We start from the raw sequence: 15,786 nt of genomic DNA, 5'->3' as shown, positions 1-15,786 counted from the left end.
GTGTGTCCTGTAAGAAATGATCTCTGATGGATTTGGGCAATCCATGCATATGGACCATCTAAAGGCAGATGATATGTTTCTAGTTACCAAGCATACAAATGGCCACATTGTAATTCAGCATAAGAAGAGCTTTCTCCATTCTTTCCTTTTGCCTGGCATGTGAAAAGACGACTCACTTTGGATCCAAATGGAAGATACAAATGTGTAGCAATGCCATCTGTGCTTTTCTATTTCTGGACAAGAGAAGACATATGCTGATTGAGAAGATACCAACAGATACAGCTGTGAACAGTTATGCTAATTTGTGTGTGTTAAGACCAAAGAATAGAAGCTGTCATCTGGCTCAAGCGCTAAGCCCCTTTGAGATGAGGGGGCGGGTTCTACGTCTATTACCTCTTGCTGGGAAACACTGTTGATCAACTACCCAAGAACCAGCACATCTCTCCCACTTGTTTGCAGGCTTTTTAGAAATCACTAACTCAAAACATCTTTGCAATGAATACACATCTGCAGACCATAAGGTACCCTGGACATGTGGCTAAAGAGTGATCAAGTGGCAAAATGGAAGAGTACACCTTAGGAATCGACATTATAAATATAACGCCCTGTCTTGTCCTTTGAATAGCCAGGGACAACTTATATTTGGTGAATAGAATACATTTATCTATTCACCAAATATACTTAAGGTTTTGCTAAAGTCTTTTTTTTTCTCGAAATAAGTCAATAAAATATCTATTGATAGCAGAACATTAAAAAATAATTATGATCAAGGTTGTTTTTTTATCCACACAGAAGGAAATGTTTATAGTGCTAGAGGGGGAGAAAGACCAAATGATTAAAGGGGTTAAGAGTTCTTACAACTTGGAGCCCTACCTGTTTGGGTTCAGTGGATAGAGCATCAGCCTGCAGACCAAAGGGTCCCGGGTTTGATTCCGGTCAAGGGCACGTACCTCAGTTGCAGGTAGGGGTGTGTGCAGGAATGTGTTTATCTCTGTCTTTCCCTCTCTCTTACACTCTCTCTAAAAAAAAAAAAAAAAATCAATGGAAAAATATCCCCGGCAGGGGGGGGGGGGGAGGGAGAAGGATTAAAAAAAATACTTTTTACAACTTGGAGAGAAAATATTTAACCTCTCTTTTTTAAAATGTTTTTATTGATTTTAGAGAGACAGGAAAGGAGAGGTATAGAGAGATGGAAACATCTATGAGAGAGAGACATAGTTTGGCTGCCTCCTGCACGCCCCCTACTAGGGATCGAGAGCACAAACCTGACATGTGCCCTAACTAGGAATCAAACTGGGACCTCTTGGTTTATGGGTCAATGCTCAACCACTGAGCCACATCAGCTGCACTGTTCTTTCTTTCTCTCTCTCTCTCTCTCTCTCTCTCTCTCTCTCTCTCTCTCTCTCTCTCTCTCCAAAGTCTATTTTGGAATCTGGGAACAGGGAACAGTTTTTTTTACAAAGGGAAGAAGTTGTCTTAGTCTAAATTTCACAGACATAGGTTGAAATCTTCCAGTTATCTTTTCATTTATTTAATGAAAGAAGGACTATGCACAAGGCACTATTCTAGGCACTGCGGATACAATAATTAACAAGACAGACAAAGCCACTGCTCTTAAGAAGAGGGGAACTCATGAATACTATGCTTTTCTACCATCATGATCAAAACAAGAAAATATTGGCATTGACTAAAGGGAGGAGGATTCTATGAATTATTTTGGGTGGGCTAGATTTGTAGGTGAGCTAACAAACAATCTTAAAGTCTGAATAATGTAAACACACACACACACACACACACACACACACACACACATTTTTAGTTTTCCCTCAGAGGACATATCCATTATGGTTTAGTGTGGGGCTGTTCCATGTCCTCTCTCAGAGAGGCTTCACTGTTGAATGTCACCGATTACAATGACATAGGTAAGGACCTGTGGCAAATTACATGTCAGCTACTAAGGTCTTCTGCCTAGCAGTGTCAGGTCACATGCTCTCACCTTTCAGTGACCAAAACAAGTCAATGGCTCTGATTACCTTGAAGAAGGTAGGGAAATGCAATCCTATGGCATACCTGGCAGAAGGAAAACCAGACATATAGGTGAAGGGCAATAATGATGATCACAGCTATTTTAATTGGCCTTGTTATGGAATGCTTCTCTGAAGTAATGGCATTTAAACAAAGACGAATGATGAGGAGCCAGTCATGAAGAGATCAGGAAAGATACGCACAGTCTCGGGATGAACAAGCTTGGTGTGTTGGAGGAAAACAGAACAAGGATGGCGAGGCTGGAGCAATTAATTAGCACTGTAAAAACTAATGGAAGATTGGAAGACTGATCAGAGAGGCAAGTAGGAATCACATCATAGCAGAAACTTGTAGGTAATAATAGTAAGTATATATTTTATTTTAGCTGAAAGTCCATTTATAATTTAGACTAAAACTTAACAAAGATCAAACATCACTTGTTAATGCACAAAAGAATATATAGTTCTACTAGAGTCCCAAAGCATGAAATTTGTACAAGAGTAGGCCTTCCTTCCCCCAGCTGCTGGCACCAGCTTCCCTCTGGCACCCGGGACCCGGGCTTCCCTCACATCCCCAGCTTCATCCAGAAGGTCTAATTAGCATATTACGCTTTTATTATTATAGACTAGAGGCCCCATGCATGAAAATTTGTGCACTGTGGGAACGGGGGGAGGGGAGGGTCCCTTAGCCTGGCCTGTGCCTTCTCGCAGTCCAGAAGCCCTCAGGGGATGTCCGACTGATGGCTTAGGCCTGCTCCTGGAAGAGGCTCCCGCCACCGCTGCTGTGCTGGCTTCTGGCTGAGTGGCACTCCCCCGGTGGAAGCGCACTGACCACCAGGGGGCAGCTCCTGCATTGAGTGTCTACCCCCTGGTGGTCAGTGTACGTCATAGTGACCGGTCATTCTGCTGTTAGGGTCAATTTGCATATTACCCTTTTATTATATAGGATATTCTTTTACAATCTTCATATTATAGTGCTACTATTATAGTCCTACAAATAAACCAAAGTCAGTGTGCTATTGGGTAATAATGTATATTCTTCCTTGACACCCAACCAGTTGAAAATTTTCTAAGAAAATATTCATAAATGTATGTAGAGATTTAGTAATATACTGCCTGTCACTATGTTGTTTCCTAAGCTATAATACACTCGGGTCTTTCAAGCTACATCATTAAAATATTTAATCACATGGGAAATTTTTACAATATATTATAAGCCAAAATAATTAACCGATGTATTTCTTTTTATCTCATTCAAAAGAAAAAAATTTACTTTAATAAGAATGTACATTTAATTCTGTTTTATTATTTCAAATCGGTACAATATCCTGGACAGCAATTTGTTATCCAAAAAATATACATAACCTCTGCATCAATTAGCTATACCTTTATAATCTGTCCTAAGAAAATAATTAAGGGCATATTTGAAGATTAAACTATTAGGATATTCATTGAAGCATTGCTTATACAAACAAAAAGACATGGAACTTCAAATTGGTGTAGCCACTGTGGAAAACAGTATGGAGGTTCCTCAAAAAATTAAAAATAAAACTACCACATAACCCAGAAATTTCACTTCTGGGTTTCCAAACAAAATGAGAACACTAATTTGAAAAGATATATGCACCCATATTTCATTGCAGCATTATTTATAATAGCCAAGATATGGAAACAACCTAAGTGTTCATTGATAGGTAAATGGCTAAAATGATAAAGAAGATGTGAGATATATATGTCTCTATGTATTCACACATACATACAATGGAATAAAGAAATGAAAACTTGCCAATTGCAACAACATGTATGGATCTAGAGGGTATTATGCTAAGTGAAATACTGTAGTCAGAGAAAGACAAATAGCATATGATTTACTTATATGCTGAGTCTAAAAATAAAAGACAAATGAACAAACAAATTAAATAGACTCATAGATATAGAGAACAAAATGATGTTTGTCAAAGGGGAAGGGGGAGGGAGGATGAAAAAGGTGAAGGGAAATATGATGTACAAACCTCCAGTTATAAAATAAATAAGTCACAGGGGTGTCGTTTACAGCATAGAGAATGTAGTCAATAATAGTGTAATATCCCTCGCCGGTTTGGCTCAGTGGATAAAATGTCAGCCTGCGGACCAAAGGGTCCCAAGTTAGAATCCAGTCAAGGGCAGGTACCTTGGTTGCAGGCTCTTCTCTGGCCCAGACCCTGCTGGTCAGGGCTCATGCAGGAGGCAACCAATCGATGTGTTTCTCTCACATTAATATTTCTCTCTCTTTCCCTTTCTCTTCTACTCTCCCTAAAAATCAATGGAAAAATATCCTCAGGTGAGGATTAAAAATAAATAAAAAAATAAACAAATCTTTTGTTTAAAAAAAAATAATAGTGTAATAACTTTGTATGCTGACAGATGGTTCCCAGACTTACTATGGTAATGACTTCGTTAGGTATATAAATGTTTAATAACTATGTTGTACAACTGAAATTAACATAACATTCCATGTTAACTCTTTTAATAAAACAAACAAAAAAGATATTAAAAAATTAAATGTTCAACAATATGCAATTTTTGAAAATCAGTTGTACATACCCACAAAGTAGAATTCCATACAGCCATTAATTATAGTGCAGAAATATACCTATTGACATATAAAAATAATTATAATTTATTGCTGTTCTTTAAAAGTAGGTTATAAACTATCTTATAAAATGTATAATCTACTTTGCAAAAACGTATATTTGAGGAATCAGAAAGAAAAGATTTTGAAAGATCATATAACAAGGTATCAACAATGGTTATTTCTGGTTGCTGAGCTTTTTTTAAAATTTATTTTTATTGATTTCAGAGAGGAAGGGAGAAGGAGAGATAGAAACATTAATGATGAGAGAAAATCATTGATCAGCTGCCTCCTGCATGTCCCCTACTGGGGATCGAGCCCGCATGGGTTGCTGAGCTTTTGCATGCTTTATTTTCTTTTCCATTGCATTTCCTATTTTTTTTTAATAAATAAACATTTATTTCTCATAACAAGTATCTTCATTTTTAAGAAAAACAATTATACAGCATATAAATAAACATGGTATATAAGAGCACAGTTTCGTAACCATTATATGTATTTATGGGTCTGTTTGTTATAAATTTGTGGTTCTAACCACATATGCAATACACACACATGCACAATATTTACATATAAACAAATATATAAATACATCCAAGTAACTGTGCTAGCTACTATTAGGAAAAATTATTTGTGTTTTTCTGTACCTTAAAAGTTCAGTATCATAGTAATATATTATTGATGTAAGAATTTTATTAAATAAATATTAATAGGTCTTACTTCTCTTCTACTCCCATTTTCCACCATAATGCTCCTTGAAAATCCTTTACATTATGAAGAACTTAATTCTTTCACAAGCCACAATGCTCTCATTAGACTCTCTATCCTACTCTGATTAATTTCAACAGACATGGTCTATTTAGCTTTAAAAGATATGTCAGCTTTCTCTCACCTTTAAGTAATCATTTTTTAAAAATATTTTTTGTTGTTGATTTCAGAGAGGAAGGGAGAAGGAGAGAGAGATAGAAACATCAATGATGAGAAATGATCATTGATAGCTGCCTCCTGCACACCCCACACTGGGGATCAAGCCCACAACTCAGGCATGTGCCCTGACTGGGAATCGAAATGTGACCTCCTGATTCATAGGTCAACACTCAACCACTAAGCCACACAGGCCAGGCTAAGTAATCACTATTTGGCAACTGTATTTAAGTCTGATACCACAATGGAATTCTCACAATTCATTGATTTGGTAAACTCTAAATAGAGCATAAAAAGCAATAAATTCTAAAAACAAATGTGTCAAACTTTAAACTATGGGTTAGCCTGTATTTGTGGAGGACCTATTTTATCACGACATCTGTGAGATATACTTAGGTTGTGCTTTCTAAGAGTTTATATTCTAATTTGAAAAAGTTATAGAATAGTAAAGAACATCATTGTATGTTAGAATACTTTGTAGAATATTAGTTAAAATACTGCCCAGCATATGTCCTATTTGGGGAGAAACTCCTTTTTTGTGAGTCTTGGTGGGAGGGAAGGAATCAGATCTTCTCTCTCCTTAGCCCTGGCAGGCAGTTATGGCCTAGGAGCATGGCAGGGATTTATTGGCTACTTCTACCAAGAACTGTGACATTGCACATTTGATATGAGAGAAAAAGAGAGAGGGGAGAGAGAGAGACAGAGACACAGAAATTTAGAATTCACTAGTGGTTGTAGCAGCATACAGTGTCCAGGTACAACAGCCATGATGCCAAACTGTCCTGCAAAACCTTGCCTGTGCTACCTGCTGTCTAGCCTATCCTATATTTTAAATCAACTCTATTGATTCTCTAACCTAACCAATGTAGATCTGTATAAATTAGGTAGACTCTGTTTCTGATGTTTATAATCAATAACCTTGACTAATGCAATAGTATATAATTTATAGGCTCTGTAATGGTGACACTAGTAAACATTTATTAAAGACAATATAATGTTTGGTTCTTTACATTCCCTGTTACATTTAATCTTCCCAAGAAGCCTATGAAGTAGATATTCTTATTTCATTATGTCAGGAGAAATCTGACGTTAAAACTGATTGGTTAACTTGCCAAACATAGCTGGAAACGGATGGAAATGTGATTTGAATCTAGGAAGTTTGACTTCAGGGCCCAGATACTGACCATTACACAATCACCACCTCTCCTTTTTTATGTAGTGGATCATCCATGTAGTATCATTCTGAGAAGCAGGTCAAGAAGATCTTAGGTCAAGGATCAAGGATGACTTTCCATTCATAGAAGAGCAAAATTTCTGAGGTAAAAACCATGGTGTGTTTGTGGATTCACAGAGGCAACCAGTTTATATGTAAAAGAAAATAGAGTTTGTACATAAAACTAGACCATGGAGAGCTGTGAACATTAGAGTTTGAAAGCAGTTATCTTGGTAGAATGATAGAAAGTATCTAAGCTGTGAAAACGGCATGAAAATGATGCATTTAATTTAGCTATCTAAGGTATGATTGAGCTCAAATGTGTAAAGGTGTTATTTTTAGGTGTTGTATTACCATGACTTTGGCAATTGTAAAGGAAAACAAAAGTATATGGAACTATTGACTTTTATTATTATCAGTGATAGATTTGGAAGTACATAATTTTACCCATTCATTAGGTGAGGGCAATTGAACTAATGTTTATCATAGTCACAGAGCACAGAGATCTAACAAATCCTGGACTTCACCTCCCCAGTTACTGCTTCCTACAACAGTCATTTTGAAGGGCTGGCTGGATGCCTTGAATAGGCCTTTGAGCTTTGTCGTAATTACATTATAGTTAATTGACTATTCCAGAGAATGTGTAGTTCAAGGTCATCACTATCAATATTGATTAAAGTTTTCCCTCTGGACTTCCAAGGTATAATGATGTACTCTTCCAGAATACAGAAAGGAGAAGACTCATTTTACTTTTTCCTCACACCTTATACACAGCTATATCTTTTTTTTTTTTACAGAGAGGAAGGGAGAGAGATAGAGAGTTAGAAACATCGATGAGAGAGAAACATCGATCAGCTGCCTCCTGCACATCTCCTACTGGGGATGTGCCCGCAACCCAGGTACATGCCATTGACCGGAATCGAACCTGGGACCTTTCAGTCCACAGGCTGACGCTCTATCCACTGAGCCAAACTGGTTTTGGCTACACAGCTATATCTTGATTCCCTAAAATATTTTCTAGATTTTCTCTTCTATAAAAGTCTAAACAGAGGCAATCTGGGTTGGTTATGGCAACTTTGTTCCATGACCTCTTCAGGGACTTGGGTTCTTTCCAACCATTATTCTGCCACAGCTGGAGTAGGATCCTTGTCCACACAGTCCTAGATGGCAGCATCTGCATTCCATGTAGTAGGATGGAAGTGGGGCAAATAGACGAGGGGCAAAAGGGGTACACTAGCTGTCTCTTAAGGAAGGTTCTCAAAACCTACCATAGGATGATCAGCTTCCATCCTATTGGCCAAACTATAGGCTAGGCAACTATAGGCTGTGATTCAGAGGCCTCTACCTCCGGAGGAAAAAGGGATAAAGCGACATGTTTTCACTCTTATCCTACTGATTGTCTCCAATACAAACAAAGAAACTGTTGTCTACTCTGCCTTTCTGTTGTATATCCTTTTGTTCTTTTGGAAGACATGATGGATAGAATGACTGGGCATGGGTATCCATGTTTAAATGCTTTACCCAAACTCCATTGTCCATCTTTTATTGTTTTTATGAATGCCTTACTACTGCCAGCAACAAAATAAGATGCATAGTTAATGGGGGTAACGCCTTTGTTTTCTTTTAAAAATAAATTTTTGAAGCTGCATTGCTAGTTTTCTCAGCTTTCATGTGCCCTAAATTCTCCATGTGTGACAAAAACAGAGGCAAGTATTCAGGAAAAGCCTGGAATGCTAGCCATTTCTTTCCTCACATGGACTGTTATTTCTCAATTACAGATCTTTAAATTAAGAAACAAAGTGTCTGACACATATTTAGGAAATCCAGAAAGGATAAGAAGATAATTTTATAGATTCTAAATACTGAAGGTAACAGGTTTCAAAACCTGGTTTATTATGTTTTGGCCCTCTCTGATTATCCAAATCAGGAAAGGATATGGTTACTTTCAAATTAATTGTGGCCTTAGGTACGATGTGGAAACTTATAACAACTCTGTTTTAATATCTCATCATGACAAAGCAGTAAATAGCTCTGGCCACCACTGTATGTGTATAATTTACTCGTAGCTACACTGTACACAAAAAAGGCTAAGTTTCGCAATGTCTGCTTTTTGTTGTTGTTGTTGTTAGAACAAATGCCCAAGTGTAAATCACATTCCTACCTATTCCTGGAGTAGTTTCTCCAACCATAGAAATGTGATACACGTGTGATGAATGAGTGGCAAGAGGGGAGAAGAGAAAGGCAGGGAGAGAGAAAAGAGAAGAAAAAGCAAAGACAGATGTCAGAGAAGACGGAGGGAGGAAAGGAAAGAAGGCCTTTAACAATCAGTCATCTCTTCTTTGAGGTCCCAAATCCATCCAAGAGACTGGAAGCTCCTTCTCCATCCTGAAGCAGGAATTCAACGGCCTTATTGCCAGGCCCTTCCTCAGACGGAGCTGACATCTACACCCCTATCATTTCTACACAATCTTGTCCTACCCTGCTCTCTCCACCACCAGAAATGTAATCCCTACGTCAGGGTCTATTCATTTTCAGCAAGTACCTCCTCACTAGGACAGGATCACTCCACTGCAGGTGTCTGGTTTTTAAGTGGTGCCAATGTTTGTGCATTTTATAAATGGGGACGATAACAGGTGTGCAAGTTGCCGAGTGAGTTCAGAGGAGGAGAATGGATCATATAGGAAAGCTCCCAACTCCTTAGAACTCACACAGCAGTTGAAGAGTCGGGTTTTTAAAAAAAAAATATATATATATATATACACACACACACACACACATATATATATATATATATATATATATATACGCATGTATGTATATATATAACAGTATGTTAGTGTGTGCAAAGATCTAAAAAAGAAAGTAGATCAATATACTTAATTTCAACTCATAAAGTTGAAATTCTTTGCTGAAACATCAGGTCAATGTTTAGATCTTAATCGCTGCTCTCGAAACCTCCCAAGACAGCAAGCTCAGGTCAGAGATTTTCCTCGTGCGCTCTTCGGGATGCACTCAAGTCGTCAGTGCAGGATGAAGGGAAGTGGGTTGGAGAAACTATTCCAGGAATAGGTAGGAATGTGATTTACACTTGGGCATTTGTTCTAACAAAAAAAAAGCAGACATTGTGAAACTAAGCCTTTTTTGTGTACAGTAGAGCTAAGAGTAAATTATATACACACAGTGGTGGCCAGAGCTATTTACTGCTTTGTCATGATGAGATATTAAAACAGAGTTGTTATAAGTTTCCACATCGTACCTAAGGCCACAATTAATTTGAAAGTAATCATATCCTTTCCTGATTTGGATAATCAGAGAGGGCCAAAACATAATAAACCAGGCTTTGAAATCTCTTACCTTCAGTATTTAGAATCTATAAAATTATTTTTATTATTCTTTCTGGATTTCCTAAATATGTGTTTCTTTTAAAAGGTGTTCCCCACACGTGTTCACTTTTAATGTGGAATAAACTTTTTAGAGTTATGCATTTTCCAGACATGTAAATAGACTGTGAGAAAAGAAAGAGTGCCTATTACCCCAGGCAGAAGAAAAAAAATGCATGATCCATGATTATATAGACAAACTTTTAAGTCATAAAGAAAAAAACTCACACACAAAAAACATTACTGTCTTATGATAAATCCAGGGTTTGCAAGGAACCAAAATGTTGGCTTCTCTCACTTTTATGTCTTTGAAAAACTGAACTCCCTTCTAGCTGGGGTAGATATCTCTTACTGTGATTCACTCTTTTTTTACAAAGGAAATACAAACTTGAAAAATTATGAGAAATAACACAATACAAGTTAACTCTATAGAAGCTATTGCATCTTTAAATGTATAATCATTAGAAAGAGCTTTCTTCTGTCTCTCAATATTGACCTATATTTTTCTCTATCAATCATTACTTCTTCTGACAACCACATTTCTTTATGCAATATATAGACACAAATAGTTATGTACATAGTCAGACAATTAAAGCTTTCTCTCACATATACAACATGAAGGAAAGGTACATTAGACATAGTCCTTCCTCTCTTTCTTACATGACAAGCTATACCTGCCGGATTCTACTTTAAAAATTATCAAGTATGAGTGAATAAACCCAGAATATGATTCTAGTCTCAAAGCATAGGTCTTACTAGAATGACACAATAGATCTAATATATTTGGTCTGCCCCAAAAAATATGCTTTCAAAATAAAATCCATAGTAAATGTGTGGATCTTCATGTTAAAGTTCATTATAAAAATTACTTTTCCAGCCCAACTGTTCACATTCTGTAAATTAATCTGCTCTGAGGCCTTGAGAAATGCAGATTTATCCAATCTCATCAAACTGTAGGGTTACTATATCATTGGTTGTTTTGTTTTGACTGCTGGGCTGACATTTAGCAAAAGATGATTTTAACTTCCTTCTCAATAAAATTTTAAAAATCAGATAGGAGTTGCTTTGTTTTGATCTGGACTCTGCTCCCCATTTCTAATTGGTCATTACCGATTTCATTCAGTAGTGATGTGTTTGTGGCTTCTCTCCCTCCAGTGGGTCATCCTGAAGGTACTCCTTCATTGACAACATTTTTACTTTCTGAAACTTACCCTATTTTCTGTGCCAAAAAGAAAAAAAAATCTATTTGAAATTCAGCCAATGACTCCTTCCAGGAAGAGGAAAGGATATCAAGAGTTTCCATGGCAATCAGTTGGTGGAACTAAATTAAGCAGGAAACCTCTTCGGAATGCAAAGTAGTCTTGCAAAAACACAGTGGTCTGAAATATCCAGGAAGTGTGTCACAGCAAAACGAAAGAAATGGAGATATGAATACCTCCATAATGTAAACTCTCTAACCTTAAAGTAAACAATCGAAAACTCGCCTTTGTCCTACAAAAATAAACTCCCACACAACTGTCATCTCTAGTCAAATCCTTTGTTTCAGTTGGTGTTAGTTTTTAAGTCTTATCTCTTGTGATCAACATCGTGTAACAATATAAATCCAATTGTTTATGTAGCTGGGAAAAATAATTTCTTTTACACTATTGCTGTTAAAATTAGTTTGTACACCCATTAATAATTAAAGTGCACAGACTTCATATTTCTTCACCAGGGAGATCGGAAGGAATAACCAAAATTTATTTTCACGTGGGAAAAAAGAAGAAATAGGTAGATTCCTTAGTTTAGGGAAAGAAATTGAACTTTTGAAAATAGGATCTTCATGGTAATTAAGATTATTGATGCTTTAAAAATATTCTACCTCCTGAAGTTGAGAGAAAAGGAATGAGTCTTCAAATTCCAGAAAATAGAAGAGTTAGCATAAACCAGAGTGCCTCACCTTCTGGCCAATCACCAAAGCTTCACAATAGTTTGCTTAGAAATGTGGTGTTTACCTGTGAATTTACCTGTGAAAGTAACGATTTCCAGAAGGTCTTCAGACCACCTAAATTCTATTTTTCCCTTTAAGACTAGCATTGTTGGAGCAAAGATTTCTAAAGCAGATTTACAATAAGAAAAGTTTAGCTCTAGCTAGTTTGGCTCAGTGGATAGAATGTCAGCCTGTGGACTGAAGGGTCCCAGGATCTATTCCAGTCAAGAGCACATGCCCGGGTTTTGGGCTCCATCCCCAGAAAACAAACACAAAATAAATTTAAGGCTAAATGTCGTAGAAGAGGAAGGTTTTACAGATTTTTACCTCCAATCTGGCCTCATTTCAATGTGACCATTGCAGCAGGATCTCAGTGCTTACTGGGTATAATATAAACATTGGGGGGTACGTTTTCACAACATCTGCTTGATGTAAATTTCTTGGCATCACTGTGCTAAGCTTTACCAAATTTTTTGGAGCAGAAATAGCTTTGTACAAACATGGTACCTCATTGGGCGCGCGCGCGCGCGCGCGCACACACACACACACACACACACACACACACACACTTACACATACAAAAAAAAACCAACAACAGGGTGTTAAGTATAGGGATAGTATGAAGCCTGTGCCATTGAGACGCCCTCCTGAGATTGTTATAAGAAATTTGATTCTTCTGGTCACTGCCCATCAGGTTCTATCACCCATATTTCCAAGATTTCACCCCAATTCCATTACATTCCCCAAATCACTAATCTGACTGATGGCAAAACATTACAAGATAACTTTAAACACAATCTCTTAAAAATCTACTTCAACCTGGGACGTGTTTTTCTGTATTTTGAGTAGAAAAAAAGCAGGTGGTTTTCTTAGTTTGATTTAGCAGACTAAGACAAGAATTTGAGTGCAAGTGGTTTTTGGGAAGTGATCCCAGGAAGAACAGTGAAGGAAAAGGGAAGTAAAACAAAGAGAAAAGGAAGCCAATTCGGGGTGTGAATGAGGAGCTCACCACGGTGGGAATCTGGGCTCAGCCCCGCTGAGATCCTCTGAGATGCTGTGGGGAACATTGCTCAGAGCTATCCCAGCAACGACAAGAAGGCTGGAGTTTGTATCCACCAGCTCCCATTCTCAGTAGCTGAGGGTCACTCCCGAGGTACTAATTCCCTCACATCCCTGGCCTGCACCTCTCAGACCTACCACACTCCATGGTCAGAGAAGGCCCTCAGGCAAAGAGACTCAAGACACTTCATTTCATCCTAAACAGTTGAGTGACTCAGAAGCTCATAACTTAATAATCCAAGTGTTTTCTGGTGTTGGCTGGCCATAGTGTGGTGTCCAGGAAAGCCTAGCAGAGCAGACCAACTCTTACTCTAGTAGCATTTCATAATGAGTCCCCTTTTTATCAGGTCTCTGGGGACCATCATACTTTGCCTATGATACAGAACAGAGGTCCTCCTGACCCAAATGTCTGAATGTATTTGAAGGGAGTTCTTTAACTTAGAGTCATATATAAAGGCAAAGAAGAATGGAAAGAGACATAATACAGAATGAGAGCTGTGTTATTTTTCCTGTATTGTTAACTTCGACATAAGTATGCATATAAAGATCAAAATGATTGTAGCATGCAGTCATGCTATTAACTTCTAAACTCTTCTCAGAGGGGAATTAGTGAAGCTGGTGTCACAGGGCGCAGTCTCTCGCTCTGTCCTCTGTGTTGTCTCTGGGTTCTTGCTTTCTAACTCTGTCCTCACCTGAACTGCTACACCCCATGGTGTTTATGCTCCTCCACGGGCCATATGAGAACGACTGCTTCCTTGACACAAGGCTCTTAATCATAACTCTGGAGAAATCAGTCTCCATCTGTTACTGCTGACTGCTTCCTTGACACAAGGCTCTTAATCATAACTCTGGAGAAATCAGTCTCCATCTGTTACATGCTCCCTGTCTTACCTTAAGAATGACAATTCTTTATTTCCAACTCCCAACTCTGTCTTTCTGATATTCCCCGTTTTCTTTTTTTTTTTAATATTTTTTTATTTTTTGCTTAAAGTATTACAAAGGGTATTACATAAGTTTTCTTAATGAGGTAGATTCTTTCCTACTTTTGGCTTTCGCTGGGAAAGGGAATTTTCCAACAATTGACCTCCCTCCATGTGCAGAAGTTGGCAAACTCTAAGGCATTTCTGTAAATCCCTAATCTAGTCCCTCAGATAATGCCCTGGGAACTGGTTGCCTGAGGTTTGGCTGTTGCACAACGTCATGCTCATTAATATATAGCTTAGGCAAGCATTGAAGAGAAGAGGTTGAAAAAATGGTGTTATTTATGTTGGCCCACCTGAAACAGGACTTGAACTTTACCAAAAATATCCCTGTGAACGGCGTATATAAAAAGCAGCATACAGTTCAACAATAGAAGGCAGGGCTGAAGCCGGGTTTGTGACTTATTAGTGACCATTGCACAAGGTGTGTGTTGGTGCTGAGAGCCTAGAGGAAGGGCCACCGTGCATCACGTTACAGGCTCTAGGCAAATATTAACTCCCTTTCTTCTGTCTCCAAAATCTCAGTTGAAAAAGAGTATGAGCTTAGGGAGTAGAAGCTAATGTTCAGCTGAGTAGGAATGGGGTTGAGTGTTTTTTCATGTCGTGGTACATCACTGAAAATTCATCCTTATGCTACATTCTGTTTAGAGAGTGATAGACATTTCCCATTCTAATCCAAGGGATAAATTGATCAAGTTTAAAAGGATTTTGAGTTCATTTCATGAAACCCTCATTTAATATATCATGGCTCAGATTTAAATATAATTTACATAGGTTTTCCTTCTATTTTCCAGAAATTCAAAGCTTACCTCTGGAAGATAAAGTAAATTTATGTTTATCACAATATACTCTATTGTTTTTCATTTCATATTTCAATATTCAGATGGTAGAAAAGTAATCCAGAGTCTGAATTAATATCTTCTCTAGTAGGAGTAAACCAGACTTGACCTAGTGCACTAAAAATAAACAGGTACACTCCTGGTAACCGTAAGTTAAGTTCCTCATATTCTCTATAGTGTCTTAGAGTTTCAAAATCATTTCCCCACGTTGTGTTTTTTTTAAAATCTCATCTTCAAAACAAAGAAATGAGAAGTGGATTATTATCATTATTTTACAGATCAAGAAACTGAAGTCCACAAAATATACATGTCTTCCTCTAACTCTCACAGCTGAGAAAGTAGACTGAATGTTCACCTGGATCTAGCCTTCAATTGCCCTCTTTTCTCTATAACAATATTTAACAGGAGGAACTCCCAGCATAGGTTGGAACAGGCAAACAGACCAGTTGCAGTCTCCCCTGAAGGTAATTCTCTTTATTTTAAACAATAGGAAAACCACTCAGAGACCATTGATTCCAGTCTGCAACTCACTATAACCTAATAATCTACATATATATAAGCCACGCGACTGGAATGACTGATCACTATGACAGGCACTGCCTCCCAACCTCCCGCAGCCCCTCCCCCCAGCCGGCCCACCCCTGATTGCCCTCCCCACCCCCGATCGGGGGCAGGGCCAGCCAGCCAACTTCCTGTGTCCCCTCACCCCCAGCCCCCATCAGCCCCCATCAGGGCGAGTGGCCAGACCCCACCTGTGCACGAATTCGTGCACTGGGCCTCTAGTGTT

This window comes from Myotis lucifugus, unplaced genomic scaffold (genome assembly GCF_000147115.1).
Source record: "Myotis lucifugus unplaced genomic scaffold, Myoluc2.0 scaffold_15, whole genome shotgun sequence".
NCBI lineage: Eukaryota > Metazoa > Chordata > Mammalia > Chiroptera > Vespertilionidae > Myotis > Myotis lucifugus.
This window is presented reverse-complemented; position numbering follows the sequence as displayed.